General features: G+C 37.2%; 1 protein-coding gene across 1 annotated transcript in view; it reads right to left on the reverse strand.

The window, feature by feature from the left end:
* The window catches only part of LOC134205262 (teneurin-a-like), a 48,660-nt gene extending 27,577 nt beyond the window's left edge, over positions 1–21,083 (reverse strand). Inside the window, exon 1 of the mRNA XM_062680354.1 lies at positions 21,065–21,083. The gene's annotated coding sequence lies outside the window, so the exon portion shown is untranslated. The remainder of the gene's footprint in view (positions 1–21,064) is intronic.
* Between the last annotated feature and the right edge of the window lie 617 nt (positions 21,084–21,700).

A 21,700-nucleotide genomic window follows, 5' to 3' on the forward strand; every position in this document is an offset into this window, starting at 1 on the left:
GGGCGGTCGGGACGGCCAAGTGTAAACCCGTGAAATCCGTGGAGTCGAGGTCTACCCAGACTGAGGCCCAAGGATTCGCGGACTCGGGCAAGGTCGAATCGACCGAGGGCGTACCAGCGAAGACGGTGGTGCCAAAGTCTACCCAGACTGAGGCTCAAGTATTCGCGGGCACGTCGGGGGTGACTGCTCCAACGGAGCAGACACAAAAACGGGAGAGACAGTCTCCAGGGGATGAGCTCCCTGGGGGCCGCTCCAAAACGCGGAGGGTTACTACCCCGAACAAGGGTAGTGGGGCTGGGAAGCTGAACCCCGGCCAGGTACCTCCCAAACCGGGGGAGGAAGGACCTGGAAAGGTTCGTCCACCCAGGAAAGACGGTGGTAAGGGGTTACGGCAGGCTGAGAACTCTCAGCCGCCCCAGACCAGGGAAATAGAGGGGGATGACGCCTCCTGGACCCTGGTCAATAACAAGAGGAAACCGAAAACGTCAAGAGCCAAAGAAGAGAAGGCCCAGGTGAATGAGAGTAGCAAGAAGTCTAGGGTAGGCGCCAATCGCTCCAGGAACGATGCCCTAGTCATCAAGACGGACGAGGCTAAGTACTCGGACGTCTTGAAGGCGATGAGGAGTGACGTCAAACTCGGTGAACTCGCCTCCGACGTACGTCGAATAAGACGTACACGGATGGGCGAGATGATCCTCGAGATGAAACGGGGCGTCTCGCAAAAGGGCGCCGCCTACAAGAAGTTGGCGGAGGAATTCCTAGGCGAGACGGTCAAGGTGAGGGCACTCACGACGGAGGTGAATCTAAGGGTTAAAGACCTGGACGAGATCACCAAAGTCGAAGAGCTCGTCACGGCACAGTATGAAGTAGAGGCGCCCACCGCAGCCGTTCGGCTACGGAAAGGTCCGACAGGGACACAGGTAGCATTTGTTCGGCTATCTGCAGCGGATGCCTCCAAGGTATTCAAGTTAGGGAGCGTCAAGGTGGGATGGTCGGTGTGCCCTGTGGGCATATACGAGCAACCCGAAGTTTGCTTCAAGTGCCTGGAACCGTGGCACAATCAATGGGATTGCGAAGGCCCTGACAGAAGCAAGCTCTGTCGACGCTTCTGAATGGAGGGACATAAGGCACAATGCTGCACAAACCCTTCCAATTGTTTGATTTGTTCCAGCAAAGCTGTGAACAGCAAGCACCCCATGGGGGGTTTGAAGTGCCCGGCGTTTAAGCGTGCTGCAAAATCACAGTGCAGGTAACGCAGCTGGCTTGCTCGGCCTCGCCCGAATGTTTGGTGTGCGTAGGTTTAGAGGAAACGGCGGAACACGTGTTGTTCGTGTGCCCACGTTTTTGCGCAATACGTGACCACATGCTTGCCACACGTAGTCTGGACACTACCCCGGACAACCTAGTTCGGAGGATGTGTAAAGATGAAGTTGGCTGGAACGCCGTTTTATCGGCTATCGTCCTATCGGAGCTACACAGAAGGTGGCGCGTGGACTCAAGGATGGCTAGTTCAGGCGCAAACAAGAGGTGGTCCAAGGGTTCGGAGTCGGCTTCATGGGTCATACCGGTGGTCATGCCCTGTGGTCGAACTCGATCCTTTTATCGAACAAGTGGCCGCGCGAAGAACAACATGGTATCGTCGCTATCGCGGCGTCGGTCAACCGGGCGGGTTCCGAGCCCGAGGACGGAAAGGGGTCCTCGTCAAGGCTAGGGTAAGCGTAGGCCTCGCGTCAGCAAGTCCCTCTGTGTGTTGGCGAACAGACCCTATTGAAGCATTACTTTCTGGTTGTACCGAAGGGACTATGGGCTTGGCGGCAATGGAAACGATTTAGCGGGTCGGGGATGTACACACTTAATTTTTTTTACCGGGATCTCAGCAAAATGTTGAACTTTTACCGAGTTTCGCACAGCCGTGCCCCAGCAAACATGTTTTTTGCCGAGATTTCTGTCAAAGTTGCTGAAAATCAGCAAATAAATTGCCGAAAATCAGCTAACAAACGTCATTTCTGCCAGGATATCAGTTTTTATTTTGCTGGGCAGACGGCTGTGCGGACTTGTGCCGAGCTGCAGAATTAAAAACTGAGTGTGTAGTCCTGCCTCCCTCGTTTGCTGTTGGAGGTGGTCCCTAACCCCGCCAATTTCTTCTGCTCGGGGAATGAACCACGAGTTACAATAGCTGTTGGGAAAACCATTCATCGTTCACACCGCGAAAATCGGAATACTGTGGTGGACCGGGCACGCAGCGGGTTTCTGAAAAAAATAACAACCTCATCGAGGCACGAGTACGATGGCTTCTCGTGTATAGTATTGCACAACGGGGTCTTGTACGAAACCCCAGAATGTAGGAAAATAACCCGGTGAAAATGGTTCTCGACAACGATCCCACGGGCACAAGGAGGTGAGGTGCGCAGCGAGCGATGTTAAAGACGATTTGTGGACCCTCCGCAGACTGCGTGGCGACCTGTACCCATGGACCGAGTTGAATGCAGACGTCTTTTATTTACTGGACAGGCCATTCCGGCCTTAATCTGAGAAATAAATAAGATTCTACTTAAAACCGTGACACCGTGGCAGACCCAGCCCTACTTCCGTTCCCAAACTTCAGTTGTGACCGGCCTCTGGTAAAATAGTAATAAGATAGTAAGATAGAGCTCAATATGCTATTATTGGATAGAGCTCGGTTATCGAGATCCAGTTGTGAGACCCCCAGGCTAGAATTATGTGCTGCATACATCAGTTGATGAACACTTTCAGCAGTTGAGCACACTAGCACACTATTTCACTGATTTCTGCATGTTTTACGCATATTTCTTTTTAATTGAAAAGGGTACAGCCTTGACTTTCTTGATTCATGCGCTAATGTCCATCTTCATTTCTTCGTCTGACTTGTTTCGGCTGCCAAGATACTTGAATCTTTCAGCATTCTTTGCTGATTGCCCGGTCACTGTGAAGCTGGAAGGGGTCGCCGTGTTCACATCCAATGATTTGATTTTGTTGACGTTGATGACTAAACCTGCGGGAGAGGAGCACTAGGCATGGTTATCAAAATCAGGTCGATTACGACGAACAACAGAAGCGGTGATAGATCATTGCCTCACACCAGTTTCGACCCGTATCCCAAGCAACCAAAAGTTCGGATAAGAAGGGATGTTTTAGCTCATTTTAAGTATTTTTTTGTATAGTGAGAGTGCAAAAGCGAACTTTGAAGTTCCGATAAGGTGCTTGGAACTGAATGTGAACCAAAAGTGAACCACTTGGTTCGCTAAGTAACAAATTTAAGTACAACCTTAATTTCTGCTTGGAGTGGGTTCGCACGAGATCGAGTTGTGCAATACTATACACGAGAAGGCATCGTACTTGTGCCTCGATAAGGTTGTAATTTTTTTCATAAACCCGCTTGCATGTCAGTTTACTCCACTCCATCTCCACATCTCGTGATTGAGATGGTCCAAGTATTTTCCATAGCCAATCAAATCCAAATAAAGGGACTCTTAAAATTCGTTGACCTGCTATGAATAATACGGATCGTGGCAATATGGTCCACACAGGATCTTTCTTACTTTTTCTTACTAAATCCGTGCTAGGATTAGCTGGCATAAAACTTTGAGAACGGTACACAGCAATCAAATATACTCTATTACCAATATAGTCCACTATGGCTAATTTGAAGAAACAATACAGTAGCGCCACGGTGTCACCAAAGGCAAGTAATGTATAGTGAAGAGACATTCCGAGGGGTCCTTAAACGTATAATTCAATATGCAGTGTAACATTTCGAAATAATATGCTAGAAATCATACCATGACCCCATTTTGATATCCACTGGGGAAAATGGACGTATGATTTTCAATCAAACGCCTTATGAAAATTTGCCACAAGGAATCGGTATGAATTTCAATATATTGCCTTATAATTTTCATTTAAAAAAAAGTAAAGTGCTGCAGACTGGGTTCGAACCATGGACGGCGGGGTCGGGAGGCCGATAGGTAGACCACACGCCCATCCACGCATGAATACTCGGGAAGCTTACTGCGTATAAGAACCACTCTTGGTGGAATAATCAGACGATGATTCATAAGGCGCCAGTTATGAATTTCACTAGTCCAGTTCGCTGAGTGTCTGAGTTAAAAAATAAAATTTTGAAAAATGTAATTCAAATTTTCAAAAGTTTTAAAATTAGTGTGATTTTTGCAATTATCGCACCCCTTGGCTATTGTTTTCAGGCGTTAGTTACCTTTTATGACGCAAGATGGTGTGATTGTGCTGTCTCTTGCCCAATATTTTGGGATTTATGATAAATTATTACAACTACTCACCTCTCTTCTATAGTTACGTGTACATGTATATATATACATATAGTGCGTAAGTAGATTAATAAGACCATGTTGTAACATGAGGTGCTTCCCAATGGAATTCCTCCAGAAATTTCCCCAGGAATTCCTTCCGAAATTCCTTTAAAATATACTTCAGAAATTCCTCCAGAATATCCCATTGGAATTCTTCCAGAAATAGCCCCAGGAGTTGGAGTTGAATTTCCTCCACAAATTCCTTCAGGAATTCTTCCGAAAGTCGTCTCAGGAATTGTTCCGGAAATTGTCCCAGGGATTCCTCTAGAAATGCCGCCAGGTATTTGGTAATTTTCCCGAGATTTCCTCCAAAAAGTTTTCTTTCGGATTTCTTCGGGAAATTCCCAGGAAATTCTCCCAGATATTTCTTCAGGAATTTCTCCGGAAAACACCACGTGGGTTCGTCTGGAAATTCTCCCAAGCTTGAAAGTTTTCTAAAAAATCATCGGTATGTTCACCCTGGAATTCTTCCGAAAATTCCTCAAGGAATTTATCCGCCAATCCTTCAGATTTCCCCCAGGATTTTTTTTTTGATTGTTCTCCGAAAACTTCTCCAGGAAGTTCCCGGGAAATTGTCTTGTGAATCCACCCCGAATTTTTTTTTGAAAAACTGCTCTCGGGAATTCCTTTAGAAAATTTTCAGAAAAAGTATTCCTCAGAAATTGCTTCAGGGACTCCTCCCGGATTTTTTACAGTAATTACCACTGAAGTTTTTCAGGAATTCTGACACAAATATTTCGTGAAATCCTCCAGAAATTCCTACAGATACCCCACCCGAATTCCTCCAAAATACAGGGAATTTATCCAATACAATTCCTCGAAACTCTCTAAGATAAACCGTGTTATGAGTGTGAAGACTGAAAAGCTCGCGATAAACGGTTTTATTCTTTGCTCCGTTATGATTTTCAGTTTTATTTATGAAAAATCGATCAAGATTCGCGTAAGTATTGACACACACGCTTGGCTTGGCCATTTTGACGACTAATTTTAGAATTTGCCGTGCTATATAAAAATTACTTTTTCTGAGTTTTTTTCTAATTCTGTAATAAAAATGTTTGTGTTAGTTTTAACGATAGTACAAATTTCAAATTTGAAAGGAAACATGCTACCTATGTCCGCTATCCGTATACCTGATGATGAAGAACCTTTGTCAATTGCAAAAATAAACAATAGAGTACTGATAGTTTTTTGAACTGAAGTGGACCTTCTACTTCTACAGTTGTACTCACTTATTTAAACATACACATGTACTGCCTTTACAAGCATAATTGCACCATATTTACTTGGTTTCCTAAGATTTTCGTACAGTTATACGTAGAATGACAGTATAGTTCTTTCAAGTTTGTTCCAAACGATAATACGATGAAATAAGTTTCCACAGTTGTTTTTCATAGTTCAAATGAATTATGTTGTAATTGTTCGGAAGATAGCGATATCATGTATTTGTTTTCAAATTGTCATCATACATTCTGTTTGAAGATGAGCTATGTGCAATAAACTTTAATGTTAAAATCCAGGTTTGAAGAGAATTTTGGTTGTAACATTTGTTGAATTCAAACCCTGGGTTTCAACATCAGGCGGGTGGTTATATAACACGAGTACTAATCCAATAAAATGTCGTTTTCATTCAGTATCAACTTGCCTGGTAGATATGATTGGTGTAACTTTTGAAGTTTATTAAATTCCATTTTCTGATTGTTAAACTATCATTTAATCTAACTTTTGCAGATCATTGGATGAGTGTTCATTAGCTCGCCAAAAAAAAAGTTGATATCGTTAAAGCATCTTTATTGCTATGATCACTTGTTGGTTCTACTATAGCCTATGTTTGGGATATTTGCACACAGTTGGTTGTTGTTAGGAGGTGGGTAACAGGTATAACAATTGATAGACGCAGACAAGAGGAATGGGGATAGGAACAAGAGGGTTCACATGTAAGGATAGTTGGAATTTCCACGTTTATTCTTTTAAATATTATTATTTTTCTTCTTCAATGTTTTGTATGTAAATTTGTGTTAAACATGATTTCGATGAACATATGAAACTTAAATTTTAAATTCAAAATGCTCAACAATATAAATATCATAGTCTAAAATGAATTAACTGTAAAAGTAAACTTAAAAAGCATTATGTTACCAATTCAAAAGTTAACAATTAACAGATCATTCGATAGTTCTGATACCTTATGTTCTATTTATTGTTTCTTTCCCATTTTTGCTTGCATGATTGTCAATCGCAGTAGTTCAACACGAAGTATTTTTCTAAAAATATTTTCCATTAAATGATGGATAACGAAATGAGAACTATCCATGTGGGTTGAACGCTACTCAAAGGTTAGACTACATGTCCATTCTCGGCACTGATAGAGCGCCATCTTCTTCTTCTTATTGGCATTACATTCCCCACTGGTACATTGCCGCCTCGCTGCTTTCATTAAGAACTTCCACAGTTTTTAACCGCGAAGTTTCTAAGCCAAGTTACCATTTTTGCATTAGTATATCATAAGGCTAACACGATGATATTTTTATACCCAAGGAAGTCAAGACAATTTTCAAACCGAAAATTGCTTAGACCGGCACCGGGAATTTAACCCAGTCACCCTTAGCATGGTTTTGCTTTATAGCTGCGCATCTTACCGCTAGGCTAAGGAGGGCCCCTAAGACAGCACCGTAGAAATCCCCAAATTATTTTAAAGAATACTAATAGATCACGACAAATTAGAAGCAAAAATGCTTCAGGATTGTTATGTTTAAAATGTTTAATATAGAAAAGAAGTTAGAAAGTACTATATAAATAATAAGATAAGAATAAAATAAACGGATTTGAAATATATTTTACTAAAATGGAACCGCACTGTATATAAAATAATATATAAAAAATATAATACAGATAATAGTGAGACGATAACAGTTTAAGTATTCATATTAAGGTCACTCCTGACGGAATCCAAGATTAAAAGTGCTCGCGTTTTCAGGGGCACACCACTCGATTCAGAGGCGGCGCACAACTGTCATTTTTGTTGATTTAGCTTTGCTGCGTCGCTGCATGCGTGAAATAATAAAAATGACAGTTGTGCGGTGCTTCTGTACCGAGTGGTGTGCCCCCGAAAACGCGAGCACTTTTAATCTTGGATTCCGTCAGGAGTGACCTTAACCCTCCAGGACTCGCACCATTGTAAAAAGTACAAAACAAGCGAAAAATACGCTTGTCGTGCACAACGGGGGTAAAACTGCATGAACGATTCAGGACTAAGCGAGTCCCGGAAGGATAAATGAATTACTTCCTATAAGTTATAAGTACAACGCTTATCAATTTGATTAAGCATTAGGGAAAAAAGAAAGAAAAGACCATTAATTTATCGTTTGAAATGATCATTTTTTTTTACATGATTAATCTGTGACATTCAGATACATAAAATAATCTTCCGGGAATCGTCAAAGTCGGCAAATGAAACCTATCAGTGAGTAAATTTAACTTTAACTAACGAACGTTAGAATTGAAATGCAGTCCTGGTTGCATTACTAAAAATACATAAAAATGTTTATGCACTGCTGCCGCCGCAACCGTTTATTTCGACAACAGGAAGTGTCGTTTATTTCAACTGAAGCGAAGCGCAATAGGGGAGGAGAAGACCACCAGCGGTCATCGAGAGAAAAAAGTAGAACCATTGAAATTTCACACGGTGTGGTGTAGGAAATGAAGTATATTTTTGTTATAAAACAAAAATTAAGGACGTTTCTCAAAAAAATCTTGGTTTACGGAGTTAGAATTTTGAAAGCACACAAAATAGACATGATATCTCGATTTTTATATTTTTTTCGAATAAGCAGTTAATGCTTAAGATTGTTGAATTTCTAACCCCACAAACTAAAAATTGTTTGACAAAAAAATTTCTATAACGTTATAGAGACTTTCTAATTATCATTTTCTATATCATGACATGTCAAATTTCCATGGTTCTACTTTTTCTCTAAACTTTTCCAGGTGGCAGCACTGATGAAGGAACCTCCCCCATACAAATGCACGTACCACTAAGCATTATTTATTTTCAATGCATGCTCAATATGTTCTGCAAACTTAGATCTCCCAAACTTATCTGCATTCTGCGTTTATATTTCATAACTACCAATTTCTAACAAAGGAAAAATAGCTCTGGTCGACAATATTTTTAGCAAATCAATAAACGAACAGCAACAACAGCACGAATTATTTTCTTCTACAATCAGAGCTGTTTTCAAAGAGCAACTTTTCGAGCGAATGTCAATAAGTTACTGGCTGTTTTATTTGCATGAGGTTCTCTTACAGCCGTGAGTATCCGAGTTTACTTCTCGGTAGGCATCATGGTCGTGCGGCTAGCAGCGGTGTCAGTCGTCAGGGCGTTTTTGCGTGTTGTTGAGTGTGGGTTCGATTCCCGCCCTAGTAAGAAAAAAACTGTTCGTAAAGTGAGAAATTCTCCACTCTATTTGTTGTGTAAATGTCCTGTCCGTTGTCTAGTGCTAGGTGTTAAGTATTATTTAGTCTGTGCGACCTATGGTCGAAGCAGGTGATCCTGCCTTTTTACGGTGCTCATCGGTAAGAGTCGCAGTACCGGTGTTTCTAAATGTTGTCTGCTACTTTTTGTTTTGAAATTTTCACCATGATAGTTTGAAATTGTCAAAAAGTACAGGAAAAACAGGAACAACGCAAATTTATGGATAACGAAGTAGTTTGACAGGCAAGAAAAAGTTTATCTCCTGCACTTATTTTGCATCGAATAGTGCTTTTATATCGATAAAATTTCGATTTTCATACCACTTGCATGCAACGTTTCGAATGGTACCCCATCCATTCCAAAAAGCGATTGAAATAAATCGAGACAAAATTTTAACAATAAACTTCCAGGCAGGAATATCTTCTTAACGTAGAACGTCAATATTTTTTTTCAAAATTGGAGTACCCAGGAATACTGCGTTGATTCAAACTGAATGTCTCGTAAATGATTTAGGGAGATATTTGAAAAGATACATTGTAAATGTTCAGTTCGCATGAATACACGAGAAACATTTAGTTTTCACGGATAGATTTCATTTGCTTTGAATATTTCCTACGCAAAATAAAATGTTATTAAAAAGCATGTCAAAAAAAAAGAGAAAAAATACATACAAATATTAAACTCAAATAATGATAATCATTAACGATTCTGGTACAATTTAACGATTGAGACCCCTGGCAAATGTTTTTTTTCTCCATGAACTAGAAAATCACGCTAAATATAATACGCACTGAAAAAACAGTTCTCACAAACATTTTTTTTCAGCTGAGTGACCTTTTTGCATTCGTATATCATGAGAAACTTACAGGGGATGGACAAAATAATTAGGATAGGCAAATTTTGGGTAAAATTAGATGTGTTGTAACTATCTTAGTTATCATCCGATTTTGACAATTCAGGCATGCCCGAACTAGAAAATTAATGCAGTTTGACGGTATGTCCATGGAACCGACAACGGCCAACGGATTCCGGAGATATTCCGGGTTTTTCGGAGGTAGGTTCAAAACCGTAAATTTTAGGTGGATATTAGGAGAAGTTGTGGTAAAAAATTGAATAATATTAGTAACCACAAATGAAGTAGGGCTCTTGCTGATTAGAACCATATATTGAGATTTGGAATCGGACCAGAATCAAGTGAGATATGGCCATTTCTTTAAAATCGGTTCCGATCGATACTTATCAAAGGGGTCAGGCCACAATTTCATTTGAATCTCGCTTTTTGATAGATGGTCCACTATGATTTTATTCTAGAAGGCCTCTAATGTGTCAAGAATGAAAAACCAATTGAATAAACGGATCCTGGAGTCGCTGGGATGTCCCCGGGGAACCTGTGAATGGGGACATTTAAGTTTTAGCACCAAAATCAGTCATTCGACGGCTCTTTTTTCATGGTTTTCGATCAGGAAGCGAAGTATGAATATAAAATGGTCCATTGACGGATCTGACCGCTTCCAGGATCAACGGATTGGCCCCGGGGAACCTATTGAAGGGGACATTTTAGTTTTACCACCAAAACCAGTCGTTCGACGGCTCTTTTTTCATGGTTTTCGATCAGGAAGCGAAGTATGAATATAAAATGGTCCATTGTCGACTCTGACCGCTTCCAGGATCTACGGATTGCCCCCGGGGAACCTGTGGAAGGGAACACATAAGTTTTAGCACTAAAACCAGTCATTTGACGGCTCTTTTTTCATGGTTTTCGATCAGGAAGCAAAGTATAAATATAAAAGGACCATTAACAGCTTTGACCGCTTCCTTACCTACCACCTAGATTCAAAAGAAGTTGTGGCTTGACTCCTTTGATAAGTATCGATAGGAACCGATTTTAAAGAAATGGCCATATCTCACTTGATTCTGGTCCGATTCCAAATCTCAATATATGGTTCCAATCAGCAAGAGCCCTACTTCATTTGTGGTTACTAATATTATTCAATTTTTAACCACAACTTCTCCTAATATCCACCTCAAATTTACGGTTTTAAACCTACCTCCGAAAAACCCGGAATATCTCCGGAATCCGTTGGCCGTAGTCGGTTCCATGGACATACCGTCAAACTGCATTAATTTTCTAGTTCAGGCATGCCTGAATTGTCAAAATCGGATGATAACTAAGGTAGTTGCAACACATCTAATTTTACCTAAAATTTGCCTATCCTAATTAATTTGTCCATCCCCTGTAATTGGCCGACCGGCGGTGGTCACCTCCGTTGATGGTTGGAAACCATTCCACTTCACTATTGTGCTCGGCTCGACACAGTTGGCAGAAGCCATGTACAGGGGATGGACAAATTAATTAGGATGGCAAACAAGCATAAGGTGTTATAACTTACAGATTGTCATCGATTTGATGGTCGAAGTCAGCATGCCTAATTAGAACAAATCTTCGCCATCAAATTATCAAAGGTGGAAATTTAAGAGTTGTGGTTTAAAGACGGTGTGACAGATGAGACTCTTGCTGGTTGGGATCGGACAGAATCAGAGTCGATCATGGCCATTTTAAAATCTTATCAGGAGTGTGAACAGGAGTTCCCAGGATGGACCGATCGAGGGATCCAGGAATGAGAATTCGAGCATGGTGTCAAAATACAACACATCTAATTCTGGAAGAAGTCAAATCAATCTAGGCCGCACTGAGAATAGAACCCAGTCACATTCAACATGCTCTGGCTTCGTAGCTATGCATCTTATTGCTAAACTAAAAAAGCTTCAGTTCAAATGGTTGATGGAAAATAACCAATGCACCTATTATATTGTCCTGCAGTGTATACTAACAGCCTAGGTGGCTTAACGAGTTTTGACTATTCTTATATATTCAAATATATAAATAAGTGTGCCTTGGTACAATGGTCATCAACTTCAGCACGCTGATTGGTTAAACCCCGCTCTACGGTATGTTAAGGGGAAATTACATAAGCTGTCTAGAGTTGCATACAATTTTGCAACTGAACATTCTTCAAAGGCCTTTATAATTAATTTTCGCTCTATCCGTAAAGTTTTATCCGAAAAACAATATTTTCCTACTTTTATTTTAGGATTTCAGGGAATGATTAGGCTTGGTCTCAATAATCAAATCTAACAAAAATGAAACTAGAAAGAGTCGGCTTGAACTTAGAGAATTATACTAAAGGGGACGGTTAAATGACAAATGATATGGTCATCAAAATTGTCCAAAGTAAGACAAGAAAGACGTCAATCAGAAGTAGATCGATGTCGCTTGTAAAAATATTTTAACTACAAGAAGAATCAACTATTTTTGTACTCTCGTGTCTAAGTTTAATTAGAATCTGGAATTAATACAGGGTCTTAAATGTTTAATTGGAAGGAGTCGTGTATGCTAAATATACTGTTAATTATAGACAATATTTAAAAATTTGAAAATTATTCTTGCTTTTAAACGTGTTTAGAAAATAACCGCAGATTTATATTTAATCAATTGTACTCATGGGTAATTTTATACGGGCTTAAACTCGAAATGAGACATAATGTTAAGTCAATTTCTGAGGAAGTTGGAATCTTTCAAAAAAAAGAGCTCTACAGTTCATTAACCTTTTTTTATTCATAAATATCAAGAGACGGCAAATATTAGAATTTAACTGTTATACAGATGTGCCAAATTTCATACAATTTTTTTTTGGCAAAATGTCATTAAATAGTTTTTAAAGATTATGCACTGCATATTTACTAAAGAATCAGTAAACGAAAAGAATTGAACATAAACAATAGACATACAACATTTAACATACACATACACAGATGGTACTGATTGCATTTTTCAGATGTTAAAATTTATAAAGAAAAGTCCGAGTTTCAGGGTGATGCAAAAAGAAAACTAAAAAGTAGAAATCTCTGAATGAAATCAAATTAAACATTACATGGGGATGAATAAGTAACATATGTCGCTCAGGTTTGTGAAAGGTTTTGAAATTGTTTTGTTTTGTTCATTGGTAAATTTTTACAATAAAATATTTTCCTATTATAGATGTGAAACCAGTAACAGATTGACTTTTGGACTACATTTTTGGATACAACTAAATGTGCCAATGCATTTCATATTTATTGTTGGGTATGATTTTGTCTAAACTTTCGTAATCTAAGAATTGTCCTCATCTTCCAGTTTTTAATACCTAGTAAGATGATGAAGAAGTGGCCTCCAAAATTCATACAAAAAAATATACAAATGTAAGAGCTTCTGAATGTTCAAAATGTGAGTCCTTCACAGGTTCAATTTGTTATGCCGGAACAAATATCATTTACTGTCGCCCCCACCTATTTTTTTTTTCAGCAAATATTAATTATTTGAGGGGCAATAAGAATTTATATTTAAAAATTGTACAATATTAATGTTAAACACATTTGTTTAAAGATAACTGATGAGTTTTATTTGAATTTAATTATTTCTTATTGTTTTATTATGGGAAGACTAACAAAATAAGAGAAGTAATTAATATTTGTTCCGGCCTGAAAACTATAACGAAAACAAAAAAGGAGAAACAAACCAAGAAAACTTTACTCAAAAATATTTTATGGAAGAGAAATGCTAATCCTTAAAAATTATCCCTAGTTATCATTAAACTTCAATTTAAAACCAAACAAAGTCACTGAGGCGATTGAGTTCAAACCATTCTTTAAACCTTTTTATGATAGAGCAGCACATGAAAACTGTCAATCCATAGTATGGATCGAGCTAATTGGTATTACTTCAACGAACTCTGCTGTGGATATATAGAGTAATTGACGTAACCCCAATTTGAACGATTTCATACTTTTGGCAGGTAGAATACTTAGATGCGTGATTTTGTATGTAAAATGCAATGAGAAAAAAAAACAATCTCTATGTATTGATGTAAAATAAAAATTCGCTAAAAAATATTTGAAATTCTTAACATATTGTGAATTCTAAGAATGAACCACGAATTGATCGAAATTTCAAACATATTTTTTACGACTTAGAAATAGTGATTTTGTCACGATTTTGAAAAATAGATTAAACTATAAATGTCTACAACAGGTAATGCAAATGAATGAAACCAGTGTGATTGCGACTTACCACGGTGTAAAGAGTTCCAGAACTCACTGAAGACATTACCATAGATATATACGTAAAACAAAGAGCGGAGCTAAAATTAGTTCATCGAATACACTGAAATACTGGTTGTGGGTGATAAATGATGTATACTTTTAACATTGTGAAAAATTCAATGAGCACCAAGGTACAGCACAAGGACGATGGACATAAGACAAACAATATTACAAATACTTTTAGTTTTTCATAGCGTGTGCGTCATTCGCATTCGATAAGCATATTTATTACTAATAGTCATATTTATCAATTATATATAGAATAAAATTTCTGGAGCATCAGAGTAATCGTAATTATTCAATACTCTGTTGCCGAACTACATAAGTACACAAGCTGTTGGTTGTACTCTTGTGTGTTGAATAACATCTGATCTTCAATTTGAAGATGAGCAAACTAAAATAGTTTTGCTTCATATACATGAGCTGTAATCTAATACTTTAGTTTATCACTTGTAATCGAATTGAAGTGTCAACAAAAATCGATTTTATAAATATTGTGATCATTTAAAATTTTATGTACCCCCACAGTAGAGAGCAATAAAATATTTTAGAAGAAATTAACGAATTACAGTCTAGAATGATAAATAAATTAGATAGGCAACGCGCTCACTCTCATTCATTGTCGTGCAAATGTGTTCATCTTCTTTTCAATCCCTGTTATATAATTAATGATTGGTGGGAGATAACGATTAAATTAGATCGAAAATTAATTTCTACGCATCAATGCAATGTTTGATTATTTTGAATAATATTTTTTCAACTGTTCAAATTAAGTGTTGTAGTAATTTAAAACTCAGAAAACAAACAAAAAATAACTTGTAGAAATAAAATAATATAAACTTGCTGATTCCGCTTAGTTCAAACATATGTCCAATAATCAACTAAAATCATCTAAACAAACAGTATTTATAAATAACCATAACTTACCAGCAATTGAGAATGGGTCGCTAAAGATTTATACTTCACGCTCCAAATTATCATACAAAACCCTAAAAATCCCTGTTTTGTCCCTCAGTTGTGGTTTTGCATGAAAAGATAGACCAGAGACTTAAAATATTTCTACAAGTTTACATGACTGGTCTTTGAAATTTATGTATCGATTAGTAAAAATAATTGTGGAAGTCTCCACTATTATTACATTATCGTGAAGTAACATTTGCTATATTGAAATCTAAGCTGACTACAGCTGCTCCTACTGATGCTAGAATTCAAAAGAAAATCTAGATGGTTTTAACTCAACCATATTTTTGAAGGAAATAAAGTCATAAAGATTTTGTACAAAACAAACATGTATTTAATAGTGGTACATAAATGCCATTATCAAAATCTTTGTTTGGAAAAATTAAATTTAGTCAGTTGAAAAAGGCACCTAGTTCTGACCGGTTGTCGTTTTATTCCATAAAACATGTTGAAACAAGTATCGAACTTGGCTCTGGGTAACGAATTTCAGAACTGGGTTCCTGAATTACTTTATTCGAGACAAGTGCTTAAAAACTATATGTAGTGCGGTTCCATTTTGAGCAGAAAGTCTGTCGGAAGTTTTATACATTTCAAACGAGCAAGATTTTTTGGTCTAGTTCAAGTACAAAATAAATAATAAATATGTTTTGGATAATGTAGACCAATACTATAGATGACTAAATCATTTTAAGAACCCAAAGAAAAAAACTAATAAAAACATTCTTGCAGCAAAACAAGCTTAAACGACCAAAAGCAAGAGCAAGTAGAAAAATTGTAAACTAATCCAATTATTTATTTTATGGAAGTCAATTCTCCGCCATGAAATCGTTTGCATTTTTTTCTCAATTTTTAACGCACTTTTGACTAGCAAGGACATAGTCTAACATTGTTAGCAATAGTATAATAAATGAAAAGTGCAGATAATAGAGTTGATAGTTGTTTTAAAATCGATGACGGAGTGTGCTTTTTTCGTATTGGTGAAGATTATTTGGGGTGAGATATTCTATCAATTATCTGAAAGTATGTTGATCCTGCATCGTACTGTGCATATTCACGAACGCTTATAATTGTTTAAATTGGCAGTTCATGCAAGCTCAGAATTTGGGGAGACTAGATTCCCTTGATCCCTAAACATCATTTCGAGCCATGGGTTTTTTTTAAGGACAAAGCCTCAAAATTCAATTATTCTAGGTGCCCCAGAAATCTTGACGAAAATTATATGTTTTTGAAGAGAAAAACTGTGAGGAATCGATTGAACTTTATTTTGTGCTGGTCAAACCCCACATAAGGTACAATCAAAGTTAATTATCTCTATATTCCGGGTATAAGCCACCGGCGTGGAAATTAATGACTATGTCTGAAACTCGTTTTGTGCAATTGCATAACATGTGAAAGATTTAGTTCGAAAAACGTATTGGAGGGTAACCACTTCCTTCGGTGGGGTTAGATCCCACGAAACCAGTACGCTAGACAGGTAATTTACCTACTAAGCTACGAAGGACGTCCATCGTCCTTCGTAGCTCAAAAGGCTACTGATGGGATCAAATTTCCAACAACAGGCACATAGCCGAACTCTCACAATCTATTTTTAAACCAACTCTTTCACACGTATTGTTTTGTGCAATGCCAACCTAGTAGGATGAATATTTAGTTATGTCTGGTATACACAAACAGCTTCATCAGCAATTGTGCTCAATGAAGTAGGGTTGTTTTATCGTACCAGTTTGGTCGTCAGATTTCATCCCGACCACATTACCGAAGAAAGAGATATTATGATAAAATCTTGTTACAAGATAATGGCTACTAAGAACAAAATTGTATCAAAGTAAGTTATAAATATCACAATCTGTTGGAAATGTGTCCAGTTTTTGTTATGCTCTTCTAGTCGGATAGAGGTATGTACGTTTTGCTTTAATTATGCAAAAAATTAATATTTGTCATGTTACGAGCTGCCCCTAAATTGCTCATGGGAATATATCAAAGAAAACCCTGATTAATGTACCAAAAAGTTTGAGTGCGATTTTCTTAGCGTGTATTGTTACAGGGATTGAATCCTAAAGAGAAAGAACAAGTCTCTCACTTATCATCTCTGTATACATATACGATATGTAGCATACCGCGAGAGACTTTTTTCTCAAGCTGTCATGATAGAGAACTGATTCGGGATGCTATACCCCATGATAAAATTCTTTTAGAAAGCTCCAAGTGCTGGGAGCGCTGGCTCTGATGATGCATTTCAACTTGTTCTACACAGCTGTGCAGTAACCAATACGAAAGGAGCGAAAACAAAGCGAGAATCACCATTTTTCTGTGGGGGCTGCCTATCCGATTCTGTTTTTTGCACTTTTGCAGACAAGTTTGATAAATTTGTTATCATGGCTTGTTATGATGCGGAACAGTTTTTGCCTCTCCTTTATCGCTGTTCGTTATCTATTGAGAGCGATTTCTGCAAACCCTGGTATTGTATATAAAATAGTATTTTGGGCATTACTTCTGTTCTGAGCCCATTAACATCTGAACCATGCGTCTCTAGCGGGTCTAACCAGCACGCAATTGATTGCCCGTCGTTTTCACTGGGAAACATATATTTTCGATAAGGAATTTAGCGGTAGCTCAAAACAAGACTTATGTTCTGTCATTTTTTTTGTAATTTAGTGCCGTCTTTCCAAGTAATGAAGCAGCAGCTCCAAAAATATCCAATATATTATTATTTATAAGGTAATTGGGACGAAATAGTCCCGTATCGATTTCCCGCACTTTTTCACATACATTTTCCATGAAGAATTTAATGACAGCACAAGGGTAATTTTTTTTGTCATGACCAATATACTGTAATTTTCGGGGTAATGGCCTTTCAAATGGGGTCTGCCAGGCACGAAACTTTACGCAATAGATTCCTTACAGTTCTTACCTATAGGAAACACATTTTTATCATGATAATTAAATCTCGCGGGATGTTTCTATCGTGAATTCCAAAAAATATCAATACCAAGCATACACTTGATGTGGTCTATTATTTTTTATCAATCCGTCTCTAGCTGCAAATAGACGGAAACAATGATTTAGGACTGTTGTACATTTGTGAAATTTTGCTTATATTTCATCATTTTTCTTTGACTCGTAGGAACGAATTCTGCAGCCCAGAATGCGGAAACGTGGCTGAAGTATTTTATTCTTTCAGCTAAAAAACATAATTTGCATAATTTGTTTGCCATTTTAACTGTAGTTTAATTTTTAAGAAGGGCCCAAGCAAATACCTTGAGCTTTTCAAAATTTTCATTTTTTTCTAACTCAAAAAATGGTTTATCTTATCGTTTTAGTGTCTTCGGTAAATATCACGATGTGTTCTTTTTCCCAGGATTTACTCGTCTTATATCAATATATTATACTATTTAGAGTTAGCAGACTCCAGTTCAACAATACCAAATACATGGAAACCGTGAGTTTGAGTTCATGACAGCGAAAAATGGAATGATTAAAAATTGATATGTATCATTAAAGAATACATGAAGGATTCAGATATTCACTAACAATAAACTTATAAAAATGTTTGCCCTGGATTCAAACCTAGAATCCAGTTGTGTCGCCATATAGGGTAGGTTATTTGTTCTACGAAGGCAACTATCGTAGACATTTGTGACAGTTTGAAAAGTTGAAGGAGGAATTGAGCAATTTGGAAAAAAAAAATCGCTGTGTAATTTGCGTGAGTAAGCATCCTTTATTCGTGAAATCGGCAGAGAATTGCGAACCTTGGTGGCCCCACAACTGGTTCTCCAATGCTAAGCACTAATTGCCACTAATGGCGTGAACCATCTGGGAAGAATAATTTGTGGTATCCAGGAAGAAAATTCTGCAAATAAGCGCTTAGATTGAACTGAGCAGGAGATTTTTACACGGCTATGGGACCGCTACTCAAAACCAAGCTTTTGATAGAAGGCTCGGAGGACCATATTAAATATTGACCAATAGGTTAATAGGAATTTTCGACAAAATTTTGACCAGGCCACAGGAGGGCGATTTCTCAAAATGGGAGTAACAGGTGGTGCACAAGATTGAAACTATCACGTTTCAGATTATGCTGAGAAAATAGAAACCAAGTCATGCTACACAGGTTATCAATTTATTAGGGTCATGTAGCATTCTTCTTTGAAAACATAAACGATGACAAAACGTTTTATTTTTGTAGAAATTGTGCTGTAGTTCTCTTCAGAAAAAAAGAAATGATAAAAAAAACTTCAAGATCTTCCACTTAATTTGAAATACAGTTCGCTTCTAGAGCAAAAGCGGTTAGATTTCTAGAGAGCAGATGTATAAATTAAATTCTCTGTAACCCTATCCTCTCAAAAGTCCTAATTGATACTGTCCTTACTAAATCAAACATTTATACACAAATAAAAATAACTAAATTGAAGTAACAAGTTTAGTCCTAAAGCTTAAATTTAAACATGACTGCACTGACGTTATTACTTCCAAAAAATAATGATTCTCTAATATGCAAAATAATATTCCCGTTTTGGAATACATGCTTCCAATATTCGGAATTGTTCATGGTCATTAGACCATTGGTTTTTAAAGAATCAATACACCAATGTGGCTTTATAATAAAAACAAATAAATCGGAATGTGAACAGTTGTTGGACTTATTTTATATATATATATATATATATATATATATATATATATATATATATATATATATATATATATAGGCCATAAGCCTTGAAGTCTATTGAACTGTTGGTTTCCATAATGAAAAAAAATCAGGGAAATGTGAACAGTTGTTTTTGAAGCTTTTTATAATCTAGCTCACAGAATTAATAGGTGAATTTCAAAAGTTTGTTAAAATTTTCCATTTTTTTTTCTGGAGGATTTTTGTGAATTATGAACAGACTGATTGAGGATTATAGACACTTTTCCTAAGGTTGAACCCACATTAGACAAACACATACTCCCATTACAACTGATTTTTTTGCTTTTATATCTCAAGAATAAAACGCTTTACCGTTTTCTGCATGCGCAGTATTTTCATTTCTGTATTTGTATTATGAAGTCCAAAAATACTTTAATCTTGAGAGAAGTTTGAGTATTGACTCATCATGACGGAGATTTTAAACACGAAAGTTTTCTATTCTTCTTTTGAGATCGTTATTGTTTTAAAATTTACCTTATTTTAAATTTACCTAATTTGAAAATTGGGTTATATTCGATAGTACTCTTCAGCTACCATGAGAGAAAAAGGATTTTAAGGAAAAAATTTAAAAATTTTTTGGTCCATTACTTTTAGTAAATTGAATTTTTACTAAAGGAAATAATTACAGATTACAGCCCATACACGGCTAAACCTTCTAAACACACGGTCTTCTGATGAGCGGATATGGGCTGTAGTACTCAATGAGTACATACATGAATTATACTGCCGCAGGAAATGAAATTTACCATCATTGTCATTTTTTATTTCAAAACCAATTACATGGAGGATGAGGGAAGTTCAATGCTATGGTGAAGGATGTTTTCATTTTTTTCTTCTGATATCTATAGTTATCAGCTATAGGAACGATACACATTATTTTTCTGAGGAAAGGAAATGTGTAATTTGAACTGTACCGCCTGTTCGCTGTGTTCTTGAAAACTAAAAGGCTATCGTTGAATATAAATTTATCCTACTATAAAGGTTCTATTGCAAAAACTTAAAAATTGACCGATTGATGGATCGCATTGCATAATGTTATAAAGGACTGTTCATTGATTGTTGATTGTTTTGCCAATAATGGATTAGTGACATAATTTTGTTTTGTGAAAATTTGTGCTCTGTGCCTTTACATTGCCTGACAATTTACCAGAACAAAACATGTTTAAGAAATTTGGCTTTCACGATTTCCATCATTTTGATCAATTTTTCCTTTCTGTGTATGTGAATTGGGATGCGTATGTATGCATTTTACAGCATATAGATGAATGAATTTATCATGGGCTTGGGCAAAAAATTAAAGAGGTAGAGATTACATTCAGGGACCCTGTTTAAACTTCAGTTACACCTATCATCATTATTTTTAATTTCTTCTAGTTGCTCTTTGAAAGGAACGGCATGATTAGTACTCAGCTAGAGTAGATAAAACTACGATCAACAGAGGTTGCCGGAGGTACTCACCTTTCACTATATTCATCCATGTGAGCAGGCATGACTGGACCGAGTTTTTCTTCAATGAAATTTTTACCCTCTGGTAGAAAGAAGCAGATGACTGACGGGGGTTGTTTTCGAAGAAGTTACCTCTACAGGATCATTAGACATAGACTTAGCATTATGTGTTCTCCTGTCATATCGGATGTGTACAGCATTCCCGCTGTCAGAACGATCCAGTCATACCATCTACTAAATATGGAAGTAGATTTTAGAAATCTCGTATGTCTTGAACTTATTGCCCTCCATAAAATAATCATATGATGAAAAGTAAATTGTAAACAGGTGGAGAAAATCTTACCGTTATCATTATCAATATTATCTTTGCAACTCATCTCCAATGCAATAGAACAATCATTTTCCTGCCCAACCTTCAACACATACACCAACGATATTCATGCCATCCTCTAATGTACATTGTCCGTGGCGAGAGCATCCGTTTTTCGCACCCAGCTGTCTTAGAAGAAAAGAAAAACAAATTAGAGCTTTAAGAGTTAGATTCAAATATTATTTTCATCTTTGAGCTTGGGCATTTAGTGGTATGCATCAGGCTTGAGGTTTTCCTATAAATCTCAAGGTACTTATTCAAAAGGACGGCCAATGTGA

Source organism: Armigeres subalbatus, chromosome 1 (genome assembly GCF_024139115.2).
Source record: "Armigeres subalbatus isolate Guangzhou_Male chromosome 1, GZ_Asu_2, whole genome shotgun sequence".
NCBI lineage: Eukaryota > Metazoa > Arthropoda > Insecta > Diptera > Culicidae > Armigeres > Armigeres subalbatus.